Below are 23499 nucleotides of genomic sequence, written 5' to 3'. Positions count from 1 at the left end.
TCACGCTTGTGGCTGTCAGAATCTTGCTATGCCTCATGGGACTTGTAGTTCTGCAACAGCTAGAGGTCCGCTAATTGCATATTCCTGATGTAGAGCAACAATTATTTTTTTCAGATCCAAACAGATCCAAACAAAGAAACCAAAAAGCTAAAAACAGAGTTGTGCATAACCCTTAAAGAAGAATAATAATAATCATGAACATCTCAACATATGCATTGGTCAGTGCAATAATATAAAGTCATTTTTCAATGGAGAAACGTTAAGTCAGCATAAACATACAATATTGTACAATCCTGTGTAATAGGAGGGAGAAGAATGCAGGGCCAACATAGTGAGAAAACAGAAAGTGTCACACTCCCAAATTCTTAATCCAAGTTCATATATGCTCTCCAAGCATTCCTGGTCTCCTGTGCTGCCGACACCATATGTGATCACCACCAAAGAAAAATGCCTGCTTACCAGATACTTTGGACCTATAGAAAGGCCTATAATGCCTTTGGCTGATAACCCTGCCAGGGCCTTTAGACTGTAATCCGTTCAGCAACTGATGGTTCTGTAGACAATCTCTCTCACCTCTCACTTCCAATCATCCAAAGGTATCCCAAGGAAAGGAGCCGCAGTTGACATCTCCCACAAAGGAATTTCTCTTTGTTTAATCTTTAAAGACTTTGCAGAAGAAAAGAAAACAGCTTGCTCGGATCTTTATCCAGGTAGGTCTGCGATGTACACACAATGGGCAGTATTTGGTTGTTGATTCAAATGCATAGGGGGCAGTACACTTTAAAACATCCGTCTTCCCTTTTACCTGTCCTGACTTGCACTATTGTTTAACTATGATACATGAAGTAACTGTTACTGCAGTTTTAATAAAGTTATAACTGCAATAAATATTTACCTTAAGTGGAACTAAACCCATCAATTTAAGGGTTTCAAAAAGCAGTTACATTCCCGATATATAATATAAGTGACTAAAGTGACTAAAGCGCTGATACAATTTATCAAAAATAAACCCACATGCATGTGTGCCAATAAATAAATAAATAAAAAATAGATGATCAAATGATAAAAGCTGCAACTAAAATAATTGTGTTACAATCACTGTGGCAAATATAGTAAAAATTGTATAATTGCGCTAAAATCAACCTATTTGATATCAATCATACCTGTGACTACAAGGAATTGTGCTGGTGCAATATTGAATATAAAACAAACATTGGTGCATAAATAGGATCAAAGAGAATAACAACCGTCCACAATACAGGTGCAAACGGGTTTGTTTGAATCATGAAGCAATCACTGCAGGTGGTTCCTGATGTGCAGTAAACACTGCTACACACACGATCATTAATGAAAAGGTGCAGGTACTATGTGCCAAAGTTACTGTGCTCCTCCTCAGCTCCCTGGGTCTCGTCACTAGGCTCCTCCCCTAAGTGGAACTAAACCCATTAATTTAAGGGTTTCAAAAAGCAGTTACATTCCCGGTATGCCAGGAATGCTATTTGTCTGTGTTCTCAACCAAACTCTCAAACCAAATGCAAGGCCCTGTACAATATATCATACAGTAAGGTTCATTGTTTTCTGCAGTATCACAAATAACAAACTATATGAAAAAATGTACTGTATGTAAAATATATATATATATATATATATATATATATATATATATATATATATATATATATATATATATATATATATATACACTGTATATACATATGAATATCAGAGCAATGTGTTGTTTTATTAAATATTAAAGCTCTTCCGAGGAGATTTAGCTTGTTGGGCATTCAACGTCACCGCTGTTGATATCATCAATTACATTGTGTGCGGGTCTGCCATCAATGTTGCAGCCCACAGACTGTGCTGTGCCCAGGATCTCCTTCATGGTACCAGATAGTTCTCTGGCCAGGGAACGATGCCTCATCTGACGCGCAATGCTAAAAATTTCATCAAACGTGATGCTTCCACTGTGTTTAATGTTCTTCACCTTCTTCCTGTCACGTGGAGGCTCCTTCAGGGCCTTGATGATCAGAGCAGAGGCAGAGGGTACAACCTCAATATGGGCCTGTCTGTTCTGAATGGCCAGTTTGACAGTGATCCTCAAGCCCTTCCACTCACCGGTTGCCTTGGCAATGTCATCACCAACTTATTGGGGAGACAAACCCAGAGGTCCAATTTTGGGAGCCAGAGCTGAGGTAGCCCCTACCTCACCACCAGTAAATCTTAGGAAAACGATTTTAACTTCGAGGGGGTCGAACTTAGGAGGCATGACTGTGCCGGACTAAGGGGATTCCGCTTCTCTCGGACAGGTTTCGGTGTCGGATGAACCCAGATTCGGGACGACCGAAGAGCAGTTGCACCTCCACCAGCAAAGGAAGCGGGATGAGAAAGAGCTACATATGAATATCATTGTGTTTTTTTTCTAAAAATAAACAAACCACAACATTTTAACACAGATTATTTTTTTGATTCATAATAAATAACATTTTAACACAAATAATTAATATTATTTATAATACTTAACAGACTATAAATGTCGTTGGGTAGGATGCTTAGGGTCCAATAGCAGTAAATGAACTCTAAATATAATCTATTCATCACAAGAGATTTTTCACGCTATTTATTTATTTATTTATTTATTTTTTCAATGTTGGAAAACAAGAAAGCACTGTGTGGAAAATATAACAGAGGTAATTTGTTTAGTTGCTAGTGCAGACTGTTCTTTGATCAAATTCTGTTTCCTAAAGGAGAAAGGCAGTTTTAAATTAAAGAGCAAACAGGCATAGAAAAAAAAGAAGCAAGTAATCACAGCCTTCCCAGGAGAGAAGATACAATGCTAGAACTCCAGAGATGCTATTTAATAAATAAACACCTTTGTTTCACTAAGTTAATTTATCTACAGGAAATAATCTTACTTTTAATTATATTGCAATGTGTCATGTTTAATAAAAGGTACATGGAGGTGTTTGACTTTCACTTATTAAAGTCAAAGCACTGCTCTGGTGTAACGTGTAGGTTATAACAAAAGCTAAACTAAAACAGTAGTGTGTATAGTATGTTGTATGTTTAATTTCTGTTAAAATAAATACTGGTAAATCAGCAAGATGAAGAAAAAAATATTTATTTAAAAATTACTTCATTTTATTTCCATGGGTTTGACACTGATACACTGATTTGCTAATTTGCTTTACATACATTGCCTATATAAGTCGTTGCACATCGCTCACACGGCATTACAGCGGGAGAGCTTGTCATGCCAACATCACTAGAAGAGAAGATGGAACGAGACAGCGGAGAAGACCGGGCCCCCGCAGTGGAGACTGGCAGAAGAGGGAACAGAGAAGACAGCGGAGGAGAAGACTGGGCCCCCGCGGTGGAGCCCGGCAGAAGAGGGAACAGAGAAGACAGCGGAGTAGAAGACTGGGCCCCCACGGTGGAGCCCGGCAGAAGTGGGAACAGAGAAGTCAGCGGAGGAGAAGACCAGGCCCCCGCGGTGGAGCCCGGCAAAAGAGGGAACAGAGAAGACAGTGGTGGAGAAGACCGGGCCACCCCCGGGTGGAGCCCGGCAGAAGAGGGAACAGAGAAGACAGCGGAGGAGAAGACTGGGCCCCCGCGGTGGAGCCCGGCAGAAGAGGGAACAGAGAAGACAGCGGAGTAGAAGACTGGGCCCCCACGGTGGAGCCCGGCAGAAGTGGGAACAGAGAAGTCAGCGGAGGAGAAGACCAGGCCCCCGCGGTGGAGCCCGGCAAAAGAGGGAACAGAGAAGACAGTGGTGGAGAAGACCGGGCCCCCCCGGGTGGAGCCCGGCAGAAGAGAGAACAGAGAAGACCGCCCCTGGCAGAAGACAGCGTAAAAGAGCTTAAAGCTTAAAGAAGAAAGGGGGAGGGGGCCCCGGCAGAAGACAGCACGAAGTCAGGTTCCCCACGGCAGAAAACGGCAGAGAAGACCGGGCCTACCCCCCCATGTAAAAGCGCTTAAAGGGGGAAGGGGCCCGGAAGAAGGCGGCGGTGAAGTCCGGGCCCCGCGGTGGAGCCCGGCAGAAGAGGGAACACAACGGTGAAGTCCGGGCCTACCCCCCTTGTAAAAGAGCTTAAAGAAGAAAGGGGGGTGGCAGAAGACCCCCCCAGCTGCCTAATAAATTACTTCAAAAATCTGTGTAGTGTGTTTTTTTTAACTTACCATTTTCCCCCCAGGTGAATGGGTATGGGTATGATGTAGCCCATACTCATTCACATAGGGTGGTGGGCTGTAATCTGGGGGCCACCTTATTAAAGGGGGCTCCCAGATTCTGATAAGCCCCCCGCCCGCAGACCCCGACAACCAACAGCCAAGGTAGTCAGGAAGAGGCCCTTGTCCCCATCGACATGGGGACAAGAGTGCTTTGGGGTGGGGGGTGAATTGCCCACCCCCCCATGTTGAGAGCATGCGGTCTGGTACGGCTCAGGAGGGGGGCATTCACTCGTTCCCACCCCCATTCCTGTCCGGCCAGGCGGTGTGCTCGGATAAGGGTTTGGTATGGATCTTGGGGGAACCTCCACGCTGTTTTTCGGCGTAGGTGTTCCCTCTTACAATCCATACCAAACCTAAGGGCCTGGTATGCTCCTGAAGGGGAACCCACACCATTTTTTTTTGTGCGGAGTTCCCCTTCATGATCAGCGTAACAAAAAAAAAAATAACAAAACAGTAAAGTTAGCCCAATTTTTGGGGACAATGTGAAAGATGATGTTACACCGAGTAAATAGATACCTAACTTGTCACGCTTTAATATTGCACACACTCATGGGATAGCGCCAAACTTTGGGACTTTAAAATCTCCATAGGCGACGCTTGAATTTTTTTTTACAGGTTACCAGTTTAGAGTTACAGAGGAGGTCTAGTGATAAAATTATTGCTCTCGCTCTAACGCACACGTCAATACCTCACATGTGTGGTTTGAACGGTGTTTACATATGTGGGTGGGACTTACATGCGCGTTCTCTTCTGAGTGCCAGCTACTAGGGACAGGGCGTTTTAATTAATTGTTTTTGTTTTTTGTTTTTTCATTACGTATTTTTTTTAATTTTTTTTTTATCACTTTTATTCCTATTACAAGGAACCTAAACATCCCTTGTAATAGGAACAGTGTATGACAGGTACTCTTTATGGAGAGAGGCGGGGTCAAAAAGACCCCACATCTGTCCTCCAGGCTGGAAAGCATGAGATCGGGAAAAAAAAACACTGATCTCATGCTTTCAGCTGCAATTGCAGCTTTGTTTATGTTTATGTTTTTAAATCTCTATGCTCCGATGGCACGGGAGAGCCCAGAGAGGCACCAGATGGCAGTGGGAGGGGGGATTTCCCCTCCCGCCACCTGTAAGAATGATCAAGTGGCGGAACTGCCGCTATGATCGTTCTTATGGTGTGAACAATCGCTGCCTGTAAAAAAGGATATCTGAATGATGCCTGTAGCTGCACCCATCATTCAGATATCCCCCACTGAAGTCCAGGACGTCATATGACATCCTACGGTACGGAAGTGGTTAAAATTTGCCTTGGAGTCAGGGCCGGTGCTACCACTAGGCAGCTGCCTAGGGCGCACTGGAGAGAGGCGTTGGCACTACCAGCCAGGGCGCCCGGCCACCGGTGATCCTACTCCCTCTCAGCAACTAACTCAACAGGCAGCTGCTCCACTATAGAGTCCCTCCGTACAGTGTTAGAGGTGCTGGCACAGCAGCGGTTGAGGAATGGAGGAAGGAAAGAAAACATCCCCTGCGTGCCCCTGATCATCACCGTGCCACTGGCAGTGAGTGTGACCTGTCTGTTTACCTGCGGTCACATCGTTACCGTCCACCACCAGTCTGCCTCTAATGTACCGCTCCGCCTCCGCTACATCCAGCCAGCTCTGCCTCTAAGCCTCTGCCTTTCTGCCCAGTGCTGCCTGTGCCCATACTTTGCATGCCCCCCCCTCCATCATGGAGGCCGCTCTCTCTTCTGTGTTTTTTCTATTGTGGCAGCCAGCGCAAGATTTACAGTAACCTGTCGCCGAGAACCAGAGTGATGAGATCACGCTGAAAGTTCAATAACGGCGGCAGGTACTGTATGTCTCTTAGGTGGGACCTGCATACCCATTTTAAGGCCAATTAATAGAAGATAAGCCAGCCAAGTGGGGTCTAGCAAAATGAACAAGTCATTTCACATAGACTGCAATGGTATTTATGGTATAACTTTTGCCCATGTTAGGCTCTTTGTTTGCCCACCCGGACCAGGGGGTGTTTGTCCCATCTCTAATTTTGTAGCATGCTGGATGATGTTATTCATTTTGGACAGGGCCTTATTTTCTGCTAGCTGCATTTCTGTTGATCTGAGCATGCCCAGGGACTTAGATTGTTTGATGTTGCTTTTTGTGTGTGAACAGCACTTGGTTTCTGGGCATGCTCATAGAGCGTGTTTTTTGGGTTAGTAATTTAAGGACATCCTTAACAGGTGTACCCACTTTAAAATTCAGTCTCTTCATTGGGTGAACTTGCGTTTTGTGTGTTTCATGGGCTGTGCATGTGTTTTCAATTGCCTCATTAGCACACAAGCCTATGTTATATAAAGCTTGCAGAGAGCAGTTGTTACTTTGCCCTAAAAAGAGCCAAGAGTGTGTGTGGGGCTGGCTCATATGATCACTCATATGTACAGACATGAATTCTCTACCCCAGACACTGCCTCTTTGTAAGGAGAGAACTTGACATCCACGGACAAACTGGAACTGATGCATTGGGCTAGACTTGGGTCTTCGGGCTGGTACATCTGGATCTCTCTTGTGATGCTCACTGAAATTTTGTAGACCTTGGGCGTGCGTCATCTGGCTCGCCTTTGGTCATCTAAGCACCTCCCATGGTGTTTGAACGACCAAGGATGAAGAAAGAAAATTTCCATGTAAATCTGTAGTCATCTCTTCATACGTATACGGCAGGGATATGCAATTAGCGGACCTCCAGCTGTTGCAGAACTACAAGTCCCATCATGCATAGCAAGACTCTGACAGCCACAAGCATGACACCCAGAGGCATGATGGGACTTGTAGTTTTGCAGCAGCTGGAGGTCCGCTAATTGCATATCCCTGGTATAGGGTATGGGCAGGGTATGGATGGGGTGTAGGGTATGAATGGGGTGGGCATTTCCTCATGTGCATGGGGCTGTGGGTGAATGCTGGCTGGCTGGGGCGGATACTCTTCATCTGACATGAATAATCACAGAACCTACACGATCAATTCAGGCCTTAACCATTTGGGGGTATTAGAACTAATATTCTGTATTGATTCAAACATAAGTAAAGCATGCAGGAATAAAAATGTTTCTCAGCAAGGGTGTTCATTATATAGAGTCAATGGGCCAAATCCACAGCCAGCGGCGCAAATTAAGTTACTCAAAACTTATGTCATTTAAGTTACGGCGCCCTAAGTTGGTGTCGTAAGTGCCATATCCACAGCGCATTTGCGCACAAAATTGCGCCAGCGTAACTTAAATTCCGAGGCGTAAGGCAGGGTTATTGCAAGTGGGAAGGAAGTGGGCGTGCCTCATTGTAATGAGCCGTGACCCCATGCAAATGAAGGGCCGGCCGTACTGCGCATGCGCGCACGAATCTGCTGCTCACTGCGCATGTGCAGAACTTTGCTTGGCGCAATCAGTGAGATAGGTAAAAGGCCAAGCGTACTTAGTTTGAGGATCACCCTGTGTATAAAAAGCCCCAGTCAAACACACTTTTCTTGCAAAAGTATATCCCAGTGTTTCCCTTCCATGAGCAATTTGCTTCTGCTCTTAAAGCGGGGGTTCACCCTATTAATAAAAAAAAAAAAAAAACAATTTCTTCTAGCATAACATGAGGCATAGTAGCGCGAGCTACAGTATGCCTGTCTTTATTTTTTTAGTCCGGTACTCACAGTGTAATCGTAGCGACAAGATTCCGACCCCCCTCGGTGAGAATGGGCGTTCCTATGGAGAAGCAGCATGATTGACGGCCGGCTCTGGCACGTCACACTTCTCCGGAAATACCCGAAATAGGACTTGGCGCTTCACGGCGCCTGCGCATAGTCTGTGCGCCGGCGCCGTATAGCGCCGTGAAGAGCCGAGACCTGTTCCGGCTGTCTTCGGGGAGCGTGACGTGCCAGAGCCGGCCGTCAATCACCTTCCCTCTCCATAGGAACGCCCATTCCCCGCGGGGAGTCGAAATCTTGTGTCTACGATTACACTGTGAGTACGGGACTAAAAAAATAAAGACAGGCATACTGTAGCTCGCGCTACTATGCCGAATTTTATGCTAAAAACATGTTAATAAGGGTGAACCACCGCTTTAACGTTTGTTGGTGTGTTGTTAAGTTGTGTTTGTGAGAAAAGTGTTTGAGGAGTTCGAGAGTCTAGTTGGTGTTTGTTTTTGATAAGTGTATTTTGTTAATTTGTTTGTTATTTTTTTTGCTGATTGTTTTTTTTGTGCTTGTATTTTGTTTGTTTTTTGTTCGTGTTTTATTTTGAATTTATAGTAGCTGTCTGCTTGTGTGTTTAGATTTTTGTATGTTTTTTGGGTGTATATTTTTGTTTGTTTTTTGGGTGTATATTTTTGTCTGTTTTTTGGGTGTGTATTTTTGTCTGTTTGTTGGGTGTGTATTGGTGATTGTTTTTTGGGTGAGTTTCTTGGTGCTGGGTGGTGTCTGTGATGGCCCCCAAGCGCAGGAAGCTTAATTTCACCCTGGGAGAGAAGCAAATTCTTGCTCGGGGCATCGTGCGATATGGGCGATATCTGCATGGCCCTGAGAGCCAGAACACCACCCCGGCCAGGAGGAAGGAGCTTCTTAAACGGATAATGGATCAGGTCAATGCGGCGGGGGGGGAGACCAGGACCCCCGATGGCATACAGAAAAAGATTAACGACCTTAGGAGCGTCGTCCGCAATAAGATGGCAAAGATGGACGCCCATACCAGGGGCACTGGAGGAGGGGGACCCTGCCCAGTCAGACTGACGGAGGAGGAATGGGCAGTGGCCCAGTGTTTCCACCCACAGCAGGTGGTGGGCCTGCCTGGCTATCAGTCAGATGTTCCTGTGAGGACAGGTAAGTTTTTGGTTTTTCTCTCTGGTGATTAGCATGTGTGGGTGGGGGAAGGGAAGATGTGCTAAGTGTGTGGATCCTCAAACCTGTGATTGTTTTGTGTCCTCCACAGATGGCCAGGAGGTTGCAGGCCCATCAGGCCAGGCTGCTTCACCACCCCCAAGACAGTCTGCTGATGACTCCCAAGAAGGGCAGGATTCCCCAGGGGAGGGGAGTGGCCAAACCTCCCCTCATGAGGAGGTTGAGGGGGAGGAGGTTGAGGGGGAGGAGGATGAGGGGGAGGAGGATGAGGGGGAGGAGGACGAAAATATTCAGATTGGCCGGGAAGTCCTGTTGGCCTCTGATATGATGACCTTTGAGTCTTCCCCTGAGGCTTCCCCAGAGGCTGGCACCAGTCAGGCCACCATCAGGGGTAGCCCCTCCCACTTCTCCCCCAACAGGCCTCCACCCACAAGGGTCACTCTATCCCCTCCTCCCAGGCCACAAGCCTCAGGGGCAGGCAGGATGGCGACCCAGGACACCAGGGGGGTGGCCGAGCGTCTGCCGGTCAGTCTGCTGAGGGACAATGCCCGGCAGACAAAAAATGACCCAGATGGAGCACAGCCTGGGTGTAATGATGGAGGCAGTCGGTGATGTGGCCACCAACTCAGTGGCGGTCATTACATGCATGAACGACCTACAGACCGCCACAACAGGCGTGGCCCGGGAGGTGACTGCCCTGACCCAGGCTGTGCAGGACAATACTAGGTCTGGCCAGGCCAATGCGGCTGCCCTCACTGCCTGTCTCAGTAGAATTGCAGTGGCCTTGGAGGGCAGGCCAGCAGGGGAGGCTCCTCCTTCCCCTGCTCACCCCCCCCAGGAGGCTCCTCCTTCCCCTGCTCACCCCCCCAGGAGGCTCCTCCTTCCCCCCCCCAGGAGGATCCTCCTTCCCCAGCTCACACCCCCCCAATGGACATCCTCCGCGAGGGCGTGGCCGTGCCCATGCCCGTGGCTGTGCCCGTGGCCAGCCAAGGCGTAGCAATCGCCGCCGATAATTAATTAGCAGGGATACTTTTGTTTTTTTATTTTGATGTTTTTTTTTTATTTTTATTATTTAATTTGGTATTCTGTACTTATGATTTGATTTATGTGTGTGAATGATGTGTGAATGTGGGGGGTGGCATTCCTGATAAAATAAGGGTGTCACCCTCAGTTTTGGTGGAGTAGGGATCCCCAGGACCAGGGAGAAGTGATCCCAGGTTCCTGAAAGGTGTATGAATGCACAGTGACATAATTGGAGCCGTGGCGTGGCGTTGCTGCTCCCAAGTACCAAAAGGGGGGGGGGGGACTTGGATCTAATCCAATTCGATGTGCATGTGATGTGTCTGTGCTAGGGACCACAGTGGCGTGCATTCATGCATTCTCATTGTGACATCATTAATGTGCGTTTACTGTGCAAATATGCATTCTGCGAGGCGTCTCTTGACTGCTGTTCCCTCAGAAGAGGGGGTACCCTGGGTTACTAAAGTCACTATTATAGATAGGGGCATGGATGCCCCTGGCATGGTGGCATACAGATTGTAGTCCAGCAAGTGTGTGTGCTCAGCTCTTCCTTCATGGTATTGCTTTAGCTGACCTTTACACGGCATGTGTAAAATTAGGGCTGCTTTTATAAAGTGTAAAATTGCTCCGGGAAACTAACAGAAGCGCACAGGTCGTAATCTACGCCGCACACACTTAATTTTGTGGATCGCCCTATCTCCCTCATTTGCATCTTTGCCTATCAAATACAACGGCGTGTCTAGCGTAATTTGCGCACAAAGAAGCGCCGGTGTAATTATTTTAGGTAGGACGGAAATACCGGAATTTCATGCGTATCTCATTTTGAGGATCAGGCGCAAAGATACGCGCCGTGTAAATTTAGAAATCTCGAGTTAAGTCGGCGCATCTGCTTTGTGGATTTGGCCCAATATTTTTAACTAAACATTTTTTCAAATCCAGTATTACAGCAGAACTTCGACAACACTTAAACACCTTTAGTTTCTTCTATCCCCGGGACTCAGAACAGAACATTTTACCCAAAACCAGAAGCCTCCCACCTTTGCAAATATCTGACCATCAGCAAGAAACAAAACATTGATGGATAAACAACATTACATCATTAACACTTTACAATTTGACACTCTGGGAATTCAAAAGGTAAATATCCAGAATAGTCACTCTGACTGCTATTCACACAAACTTTCCCATCACATTTTAATACCTCATGGACTCAATATATGCAGCAATGTATTCAGATTCTGGTTACTTAATTTCAGTAACTCTTCAAACATTTTTCCTGAATTTCACCCTTCTGTTACCAAAATCCCTTTATCAATTTTTAATTTAACTCCAAACTTTTATAAAAAATATAACATGGGTCTAAACACAATATGAGACAACTAATCAAAATGATACCCTGTGTGTTCATTAAACACAATACAACCACTTTCTCATTCCACATTCATTTGGCCATTCCATTCATCCTTAATTTTTCCATATTTTCCTCTCAAATACCTTTTAGAGACACCTCAAAAACCTCACAGGATTACACAACCTTAAAGTCACTTCCCCTTTCATTACCAACCACAATTCATCTGGCATAGCTCCTGGAATATACAACTCCCCTTTATTTTTTCATAGCATGGATTCCTAATTTTTAAACCTTCATATTTCTTAAACTTGTATTAACCAAAAAAGACAAAATCCAAAATTTTAAAACTCCCAATCAATGTTAAAACATCTTAAACACAATTAACCCTATTTGCACAAATGATTATTCTCTTGCTTTATAACAGGCAATGTCCCTATACAATGCAAAACTCCAATTTTTTTCCTTTTCTTTTTCGACATCAACAAATGTGGTCAACTTCCCCTGAAACGTACAATCTTTTTTATTACAACATTTTTTTCCCCCTACTTAAAACATCACTCTAGGCTCTGTTCTTTTAAAACAGTATAATGTCATTTACTGAAAACCTCGTAACCCAGGGCAATTATATCAATCCGATCTATAGCACATTTGTCTATACCGAAAAAACACCTTTTAACTTCAATAATGCAAGAATAAGCAACTTACATAACTAAAACAGTTCTTAAATCCAGACTTTAAGGCTCCCAGTTCCAACCGATGTCACCCAAGTCGCAGCGATTCCAAAAAAGGCTCTTGTGCTACTTTATTCCTACCTCGGTGCGACCTGTTCTCACACGGTTTTCACAGGTCGCATGAAATTCCACTGCAAAGTTACATTGCAAATTGCACGACCTTGGGGCTGTAAAAGCGGAGACAGAGCCCAACTGAAACAATCAAAACACCCCAAGTATAAATTAAAATGCTACTCCTAAGGATTTGTATCTGATCAGATTTCCCCCCAAAAAAAATAAAACATTTAGTACCAACGCATACATGTAATTTACCTGTGATGTGTCACACTCCCCCTTTAATGTTCCCAATTAACTATGCTTAATATGTACCCAACACAATTCATGAATAGACTGAAATTAGTTGCAACATTTTACCAACAACATATATAACATATTTTAAATCTATGTAGATAATTCTTCTCAAATAAAATCCACCTTTAAAATGTACTCTCCAGTACAGCAAGTCTCTCTGGCCTGCTGAATATGTAATGCAGATATAGCACTATGCTCTCCACAAAAACAGTGGTGAAGGCCTGGTCGGTGGTTTGATCTGCTCTTCCACCCAAAGCAAAATAGCAAGCGGACATGTACATCTGTGTATTGTGCTAAACAATACTTTGGATAGGAGTAACTTGTTCTTGTCCCAATCTGTGATTCCATCCTCATGGGCTGGAGCACCCCTCCCCCTCTTCATTTCCTCACATTAGTGGCCACCAGTGTACTGTATAGGAAGAATCCCTTCAGTTCTCTCATATAGAGGAGTTTATCTCCCAAGGTTGAGACATTAGGTTCTTTCATTCTATTAACAGGTTAGGACCCACTAATGCGACAAACTAAACTTTGTCGCATTAATTGGGCTTAGCACTATATGACCATATAGTGTGACCAAACCCCCATATTTTTTAATATGTTCAGGTGTTTTTAACTAGCCTTGCAGGATAAATTTCATTTTAGGACGGCGTAGATTCAGAGTTACGACAGCGTATCTACTGATACGCCGGCGTAAAGCTATCTGAATCTAGCTATCTAAGTTTGTCAGGATGGGAATCATAGGGGAGGGAGAAGGTAAGATGTCCACCAAGAAAAAGGTTGAGGCTGTGACCTTTTTTGTAGTCCCAGTCGTTGGATGTGTAGCAAGGAATGGTGGCTATGAAGGAGAACTAACTAAGGAACTGGCGCCCCCCTGAAGACGAGTAATCAAAACGGACGTTGGAGGCAGTCCTGGTCACGAGACGCCCCCCCGCTCTGGTGAAGCTGACAGGAAGGAGTTTATGGTGGAACTACGGCGGTGGTATCCGATCCTGATAACCCAAGTTTTGAACCGCAGATTGGCGGTGACAGGCCTGTAGTCCCAGTGCCGGGTAGGCACTTTTAAAGTAAGAGGCCATTTGGCTTTCCGTTGTTTTTAGTTGTTTTTATTATTAAAACGTTATTACGCTATCGGCGTCTACCGGTTCTCTTTTTTTGCATATCATCCTTATCTGGAACGCCTGGAAACGAGATTCAACAGTCCATATCCATGTGTGTGTAGGCACAATCCTGCACTAGCCCGTATGACCATCTTTTTAAGTAAAGTGGTCAACAGGCTCTGGTAAGAGCACTTTATATACAAAGCACCTTGGGTGGAAACAAGTGAAATTTGAAAAGTATGGTGGTGGCATTTTCTACTTTTCTCCACTAGGAAGATCACAGTAATTGTCAAGATTCGTTTGGCTTTCTATGCATGCTATTGGGACTCTATTTTTATTTTTATATTTTTTTGGTGTTTAACACAGTGAACCTCAGTGTTTTTTGCTTACACTGCAGAGGAATCTGCGTATTCATGCACATCTGTGTGGGACATTTCTGCTGTATATTGATTTATATTGTTTCAGCAATCACTGTTCACATATGCTTTTGGAAACGTATTTTGTTATTAATTGTTGCACGTTGTTGTGTGGTATTCCACATTTCACAATCACTATTGTGTGGTTGAGCGCCCTCTACCTTCCATTTTGATTATCACAATTCAGTATTGTTCTTTGAGGAGCAGCTTATTTAGTTTAATCTAGTACTTATTTATATTTGGCGCAGAATTTTCTATTCTACAAGGAACTGGAATGCTCTTGTTCAATATCCACCTATGGTATTGCATTATACTGAGTACACCAGCTGATTACATGTGCCATGTGCAGAACTTTACAGTATAGCAGAATGTCTGGCAGACCTATGCCTCTTTTCAGTTTGGGTAATGTTGAAAGGTATATCTTGATGCAGGGACAAGCAAAAAAGGGACAAGCAAAAAACTACATTGGAATCACTACAGAGAAAGTTTGGAAAGTTTGGAACAGATATAAAATTTGAGGTAAGGTCAGACGGAATGCCAACGGATTAAAAGGAAAGCTGGATCAGGTGTGAACTGTACCTCAGATATTTAAGACTGGTGGCAGCCCATGTAAAAGGCAAAGAATGCCACAGAGTGGTGGCAATGACATTGTGATTGCCAGGTTTGCTCTAATGGCACATAATAGAGGCTCTAAAGTCAAGAAAAAAATTAAGTTTGATAGAGAACCGCCCTGCTGTGTGCCATTAAGGAGTCCACAAAAGTCAAACCTTGTTTTAATAATAATTTGTATGGTGTGCTGTGGAGTGAGTACAGGGTGGTCATCCAAGTTAGCATGTGGGTGCCTAGATCCACATAAGCATACATAGACCTCAAGAATGACAAGTCAACGTGGGCAAATACCTCCCAGTGTCTGTGGAGAGATGCATTATCGGCAAAGACTGCGATCTGGCCTGGAGAATAAAATCAATAACTCTAGTCGTGAGTGTGGTGGGGAAGGAGCCTTTTACCAAGAATCTTGGAGAAGAATTTAAGATCAACATTGAGCAAAGTAATCAGCCTGTAAATGCTACATTAGGTCAAATCTTTCCCTTGCTTAGGAAGTACAGTGATGCTTACCAACCGAATGGTCTAGAGTGGGCCCACAGTTCTTGTGGCCATATTGTTCAGCCTGTAGGGGATAGTGAAGAATATCCGGCAGCTCTACATTGTCTGCCCATGTGAGAGAAGTTGATGTGAAGGAGGATGGCCCTGGCAGTACAGGAGTAGTGATGGGGAGGAGGGAGCCTCTTCATGCTGTTGTATGTCTGTGCTAGAGATGGGCTATACACCCCAATGTTTGGTTCACAGCAGAACTCCCGAATAGGGGGACATTTCTAACCCGAACAAAACAGACCTTTTTTTCAGGAGCAGTAATTTTAATGATGCTTAACGTGCAATAATAGAAATAAAGAATTTCTTTAAAAATAGTGCCTAGAGGGTCCCCTTAGTCTGCCTGTAAAGTGGCACATTTGTAGCATGGATAAAACATGCTGCAGCAAAAATTACTTTGCTAAAGAAAAAAAAATCACATTTAAATTGAATTGTAGTTGAAATCGCAGGCACTCCGCTATTGAAAGAAACAATTAAGAAAAAAACAGTGTGGGTTCTCCCCCCAGTCTGTACCAGACCCTTACTTGGTAATCAATAACTTAAAGCGGTGTTCCACCAAACAAATTCAACAATTAAAAGCCAGCAGCTACACATACTGCAGCTGCTGGCTTTTAATAATAGGACACTTACCTGTCCTGGAGTCCAGCAATGTCAGCACCCGCAGTTGATGTTTCCATCAGCTGTTGGATGCTGCCGCCGCCATTGCAGTACGGGAACCCGGCAGTGTAGCCTTTCAGCTTCTTGTCGGGAACCCTACTGCGCATGCACGAGGCCCTACTCCTCTCTACTATTGGCCCAGGGGAGGAGGAATCCCGGACTCCCTAAAGTGGGAAAGGATACTTGTCCTCCCCCCCTAAGGTGGCAATTGTGGCACCGCAGGGGGGACGAATAAGATGAGCGGAACTTTTGTGTGGAACTCCGCTTTAACAACAATAGTGGAATCCTCCAATGTGTGGTAATCTCAAAAAACATCAATATTACCACAATACTAATCTCTGTGTAACTACACATAAAAAAAAAACACATCAAACTAAAAAGAAAGCATACACATATGAAACTTAGCAGAGATGGTGGAAACCTCTCCTATAGATGACATTCAAGTGAAATAATTTACATTAAAATAATAAATAAAACATAATACATTCAGTGTAACAATCTGACCCCAACAAATCCAAAATGCAATAATGGTGGAAATCTCCCAAATGAAAAGTCTTAATTTTGTGAAATGAGTGAAGCAAAATTAATAAACATCCAAAATATGTTTTCAGAAAGCTGCATCATAATCCACCACCAGGTAATGCTCTCAACCCAAACCTATTCACAGATCCCAATGCTCTCGCCCCTTCCAGGGGTCTTATTCCGTGTCTATCTTCTCCATAGATCCTCTGCTCTGCAGGTATTCAATGCACTTATGGGATCACCGCTTCTCATCATTTGGATAATGGCTCGAAAGCAGTTATGGATAAACCATAATAGATAGTATTGTGGTAAAATTGAAGTTCATTGAGAATACCATACATTAGAAGGTTCCACTATTATTGTTCAATTATTGATTAGTAAGGTAGTGCTGCACACAGTTAAATATAGGTGTAAGCAGTCAAGAGCCTCAAGGTATAGTGAGATGCTGGTGATAACCAGAGAGGGTTCAGTGGTATTATGACACATGGCTGTCACTTAGCTTACTGTTGAATGAAGGTTTGTGTCTTGTTGCCTAAAGGTTTTGAATAATTATGCATTTCTTAGATAGATACCCTTATGCCGTGTACACAAAAATGGTTTTCCCGGTGGTAAAAAGTCAGCTGGGAAAACCGAGGGGAAAACCAAAAACCAAGAACCTGCTCAGTAGCTTTTTCACCCTACACACGGCTGGGTTTCCTGGCAGGAAACTGCCATGAGAGCTTTGGTTGGGAAACCCGGCCATGTGTATGTTCCACCTCAGGTTTTCCCCACAGGTGGGAAAACCGGTCGTGTGTACGAGGCATTACAGAGCAATGTTATATGTTGTATGTGGCTGCTCAGGTGTAACTAGGGAAACTGTCATAATATGCCAAAGCCCAAGGGGGGGCAACATTTTGAGCATAGATATTTTCAAAGAAATTGAGACTGCCAGCTAAATAAATAAAGGCCAACTTCACACACACATTTACAAAAAGAAATGGTTAAGAAGTAAATGCTATAAACGACTTGAACAACAGTCATACCCTATACACACGATCGGTTCATCCGATGAAAACGGTCTGATGTATTTTTTCATCAGATATCCGATGAAGCTGACTTTCATCAGTCTTGCCTACACACCATCAGTTAAAAAAACGATTGTGTCAGAACGCGGTGACGTAAAACACAACAACGTGCTGAGAAAAATTAAGTTTAATGCTTCCAAGCATGCGTCGACTTGATTCTCAGAATGCGTGGATTTTTAACCGATGGACGTGCCCACAGACGATCGTTTTTTTCTATTGTTTTTTTAACCATCAGATAATTTTAAAACAAGTTCCTATTTTTTTCACCAATGGATAAAAAACCGATAGGGCCCACACATGATCGGTTCGTCTGATGAAAACGGTCCATCAAACCGTTTTCATCAGACGAACCGATCGTGTGTACGCGGCATAAGAAATTAATATTGAGCTTTGCTCCTTTACACCTCAAATCAGCCCAATTCCTGCACTATAGACCTTAGATCACCCCATTTCCTGCACCATTACACCTCAGATCAGTCCCAATTCCTGAACTTTTGCACCTTAGATTACCCCAATTCCTGCACCATCACACATTACATCAACCCAATTCTTGTTTATTCACACCTCAGAACATCCCAATTCCTGCACCATCACACTTCAGATCAGCAGATCAACACCAATTCAGTACAAAAGTCGAATACCTGCAATATAGACCTCAGAGCACATCATTTCCTGTACCTTCACACCTCAGATCACCCCAAATCCCACACCACCACATGTCAGATCACCCCAATTCCTGCACCTTCACACATCAAATCATCCTTAATTCTTGCACCATCACACCTCACATTACCCCAGTTCCTGTAACTTCACACCTCAGATCCCCCCTATTCTTGCACCTTCACATCTCAGTTAACCTCTAATTATTCACCTAAAAAACTCACATCACTCCAATTCCTGCACCTTCACACCTCAGATCAGCCTTAATTTCTGCACCATCACATCTCACATCACCCTAATTTCTCCAACTGCACACCTCAGATGCTCCCAATTCTTGTACCTTCACATCTCAGCTGACCTCTAACTCTGTACCTACAAATCACCCCCAATTCCTGAACCTTCACACCTCAAATCACCCCAATTTCTGCACCTTCACACATCAGATCACTCCAATTCCTACACCTTCACACCTCGGATCATCCCAATTCCTGAACCTTTACACCTCAAATTGTCCCAATTCTTCCACCTTTACATCTCATATCACCACAGTTTCTGAACTTTCAGATGTCAAATGATTCCCAATGACTGCACTTTTATACCTCAGATCACCCCCATTCCTGCACTTTCAAACCTCAGATTACCCCAATTCCTGCACCTATACACCTCAGGTCACGCCAATTCCTGTACCTTCAAATCTCAGATCAGTCCTAATTCCTGCATCATTAGATTTCAGATCAGCCCCAACATTCCCCCAATTCTTGCACCTTCACATCTCAGATCACCTCTAATTATGCACCCACAAAGCTCACATCACTCCAATTCCTGCACCTTCACACCTCAGTTCACCCCCAATTTCTGCATAAAAAAAATCTAATATTTGTTGTCAGTGTTTAAAAAGTGTTCACGAATACAACACTGCTAAATATGTACGTTTTTAAAGTAAACTAAGTATACTATTGCTGTGAAATATGACACAATTAATGTTAATGTAAATCCTAACTTAATTGCATTTAGATTGCTAAAGTAACATGTAACATAAAAAGTTAATATTTAATTAAATGCTTGTTTTTTTGTTTGTTTTTTATCCTCATCTCAGTGGTGCTGACCTCTGCAGTGTCCATGCAGCAACTTTCTGTCTACATGATTACACTATAATGATTATAGCATGACATTTATCAAGGAATGTTTAATAATGCTGAGGATATACTAATGTGTAATAGAATGTATGTTGAAAGGGGGCGTGGCCTGCAGCGGGACCGGATGGTAGCGTGGTGAGCGAGCTCCTCCACCCACGAGAACGAAGCGGCACTAAACGACCGATCCAGGGCACAAAACTGACCCCAAAAGGGTGCGATCCGAACCGGGCACACACTGGGAGGATGACCAACAAGCGGAAAGGCTCCGTGAAACCCCAGCGTCTGATGGACATGTTCACAGTACCGCGTGATGGGGGCAGGCAAGATGGCGCCGATGCGACCTCAACTCCCGCGCCTACACACCAGGCCAAAAGCAGCGGAGGGCCTCGATATTCGGGCGGGGAACAGAGGGCTTCTCCCGACGCCCATACCTCTTCACCCTCACCATCAGCCAGCCCAGCAAAGACTCGGATGAGGCTGGATGACGCTGGATGCGGCCCTGCAGCGAGCCCTGCCACAGATTCTGGGGAGGACACACGTGAGTTACATGACTCTATTGCAACTTTCCCTACCTCTAACCAGCCTGTGATGGACACAGTCCTCAGAGACATGCTAGTGACACTACGTAGTTCACTACAGGCAGACATGGTGAATTGTATACACAGAGTGAGTGGTGAACTGAGGGAAGTGGAGGGCAGAGTGGAACACATAGAATCCAAGATGGGGGAATATGCCTCCACCATTAACAGTCTGGTGGATGCAAGTGAAGCGCAGGAGGAGAATGATGAATGGATCAGGAATAAGTTAGCAGACCTCGAAGACAGATCCAGGAGGAACAACATGAAAATAAGGGGGGTCCCCGAGTCAGTGCAACCCCCAGACCTGCGATCGTATGCGATCGATCTGTTCTCGTCTCTCCTCCCTGACCTTAACAACGTGGACTTCACTATCGATAGGATCCACAGGCTCCCAAAACCATCCTTCCTCCCTCCTGCCATCCCTAGGGATGTGATCCTGCGCATGACTTTTTTCCATGTAAAAGAACAGCTCATGCAGGCGATGCGCAGGAATGAAAAAATCCCCCCCAGGTTTCAAAACTTACAATTTTACCCTGACCTCTCCCAACATACTCTGCAAAAAAGGAGGAATCTAGGTACAATTTCCAAAGCTCTGAGAAACCATGATATCTCCTACAAGTGGGGCTTCCCCACCAAACTCATCATCACTTATAGAGAAAAGTCATTCAATGTAGATTCAGTCGACAGAGGTATTGCCTTACTAAAAACATGGGAAATTCTGCCAGCCCCTAGAGAGGAAGACAAGCCAACCTTGCATAACAATGCAGTCACCCCTGTCTGGAAGCAAGTTACACATAGAAATGCAAGATCACACAAATGAGTTCTTTTTTTTTTTTTTCTTTTAAGTTTGGGGCTTTCCTTTTAAGCTTTACCTACGTTCTCCTACAAGTGTGATGATGATCTAATCCTGGATTTATCGAAAACTCGTGGGACCCTGAATGGTTCCTGGGCATGAACTTAACCCCGCTAACACCTGAGCAGCGTCTAGCTGCACCCGGGCATAGCCCTCACGAGCGTTCTTCTGTTGCCATGGTAATGGCTAGTTGTTTGCTGATGTTTCGCCTAACTTCATGTTTTGTTTTTTCGTTCCTTTCTTTTCCTTCTTGTTTTTGGATCTACACAGCCACACTTGACCACTTGAGATGGAATCTGCTCGGAAGCTCCACCCGCTCTCCAACGTGCAAAACTCAAATACCTCCACAGACCTCTGAGAGAATTTACCAACCAGGGACCACAGTGAGTAACCTTTACGCCAGACACACTCATCTACTGATGTCTAGACCACCCAGAGGGACCTCTGGTCTCCCGAATGTGACTTTGCCACACAAAACATCACCTCCCGTTACTACCAATGGTGATTAAGGTTTTGTCTATCAACACTAGAGGTATGAATCACCCTGTAAAAAAAAAAAGTCCCTGTGGAGGGAAGCTATAATACACAAAAGTGACATTATATGCGCTCAAGAAACGCATTTCAGTAGAGAATCAGCGCCTCAGTGCTCCCACAGAAATTTCCCCAATGTATTTACCGCGAATGCGGACACCAAAACTAAGGGAGTCCTAATTGCCATTCGGGACACGGTCACCTTTACCCTACACAAGGAAATAGCTGATCCTGGTGGTAGATACCTGATTCTGATCTGCGATATCAACTCAGTTGCCTACACCATTGTGAACGTCTATGCTCCAAACGCTCACCAGGTTCATTTTTTCAATAAGCTATTAAGGAAAATACAACCCGTCAAAAGGGGCCTCCTTCTACTATCCGGGGACTTTAATGCTGTGCCCGACATAAACATGGACACCACGTCCAAGGCACTTAGAGCAGGAGTGTTGCTACAGGACGCGATCCATCAGGCAGAACTGTTTGATGTGTGGAGATGTCACCATTCAGGTGAAAGAGACTTCACCTTCTTCTCGGCCCCGCATCGCACGTACACGAGAATAGATCTGTTTTTGACGGATTACCCTACCCTAACCAGATCCATCTCATCATCTATAAACGACATATCTTGGTCAGACCACGCCTCAATTTCTTTGACTCTTAGAGATGGCTCCATTGCCAATCCATCCCCTGTGTGGAGGGCCAACACCTTTTTGTTGCAACAACCCGCCAACAGACTACTTATTGAAAATCACCTGAAGGAATTTTTTCTTATAAATGATGTACCTGATCAAGACCCATTCTCCTTGTGGTCTGCTCACAAAGCCTATTTAAGGGGTATACTTATTCAATTGGGGGCCAGGGCAAAGAGGCAGAAGCATTTAAAAATAAAAACCCTCACCGATGAAATCGCAAGGATGGATCGGGAAAACAAACAGGCACCCACTCACACAATCTCTACTAAACTAATGCAACTCAGGAGCGATCTCAGGCTTCTCCTACTGGAGGACTTTGAGAGGCATTCCAAGAGGTTGAGAATGACCTATTATGCACAGGGCAATAGAGCTGGTAAGATGCTGGCCAATAGAATCAAGGGACGTAGGATTAAAGCCAGAATCCCTCATATATTACACCCCGAGCACAAAACAAAACTACTCCACCCCCAAGATATGGCAGATGCCTTCAGTCAATATTATGGCGCCCTTTATAACCTGAAGGACGACAAAAATACGCCCCAACCCACTATCTCTTCGATAAATGACTTTCTTAATAAAGTCTCCCTACCACAACTTTCCCCATCACAACTAAATTTTCTAAACTCCCCATTTACGGTAGAAGAAATACACAAAACCATTGATTCCCTGCCGACCAACAAATCCCCGGGACCTGATGGATTTGTGGGAGAATATTACCAGCTGTTTAAATCCACCCTGACACCTTACATATTAAAGGTGTTCGACAAAGCTGCCGCCTCTTCGTCCTTCCCCCCAGAAATGCTGGAGGCACTGATTGTGACCTTGCCCAAGCCAGGGAAGACTCCTGACACCCCAGCCAACTTCAGACCTATATCACTGTTGAACAATGATCTTAAATTATATGCCAAGCTTATTGCGGGTCGATTGGTGGACATACTGCCCACACTGATCCATCCGGATCAGGTGGGATTCACCAAAGGGCGACAGGCCTCGGACGCTACGAGACGATTGGTCAATATCGTTCATCTCGCGGGGGTTCAGCAAAGGCCTTTTCTGCTCCTCGCTTTGGATGCGGAGAAGGCCTTTGATAGGGTCCATTGGGGGTATCTAGAGATGGTCCTCAGGAAATTTGGTTTCATGGGCCCCATTTGTGCGGCAATACTAGCTCTTTATTCAGCACCCTCAGCTAGAGTGTTCACCTCTGGGACACTTTCCAAACCTTTTGCTATTACCAACGGTACCCGCCAGGGGTGCCCATTATCCCCTTTAATTTTCAATCTGATTCTAGAACCCCTCGCATCTTATATACGGTCACATAGAGACATTAGCGGCTTCCCTTCCTCTAATACTGTACATACTATCAGTCTTTTTGCTGACGACATCATTTTGATGCTCTCAAACCCTGTCACTTCCCTGGCTTCGGTACATGAGGCACTTCAATTATTTGGGACGATCTCGTACTATAAGGTCAACGAGAATAAATCCTTTATTTTGGGGATGGGTATCAATGACACTGTACGGAGGACGCTCGGTTCGCGGTTTCCATACGCCTGGAGCACTGGGGGCATTAAGTATCTTGGAATTGTACTACCAGCCAAG

General features: G+C 44.6%; 1 pseudogene; it reads right to left on the bottom strand.

The window, feature by feature from the left end:
• Positions 1-1722: 1722 nt before the first annotated feature.
• On the bottom strand, positions 1723-2366 carry LOC120918972 (annotated as a pseudogene).
• Between the last annotated feature and the right edge of the window lie 21133 nt (positions 2367-23499).

Source organism: Rana temporaria, chromosome 1, assembly GCF_905171775.1.
Source record: "Rana temporaria chromosome 1, aRanTem1.1, whole genome shotgun sequence".
Taxonomy (NCBI): Eukaryota; Metazoa; Chordata; class Amphibia; order Anura; family Ranidae; genus Rana; species Rana temporaria.
This window is presented reverse-complemented; position numbering and strand designations above follow the sequence as displayed.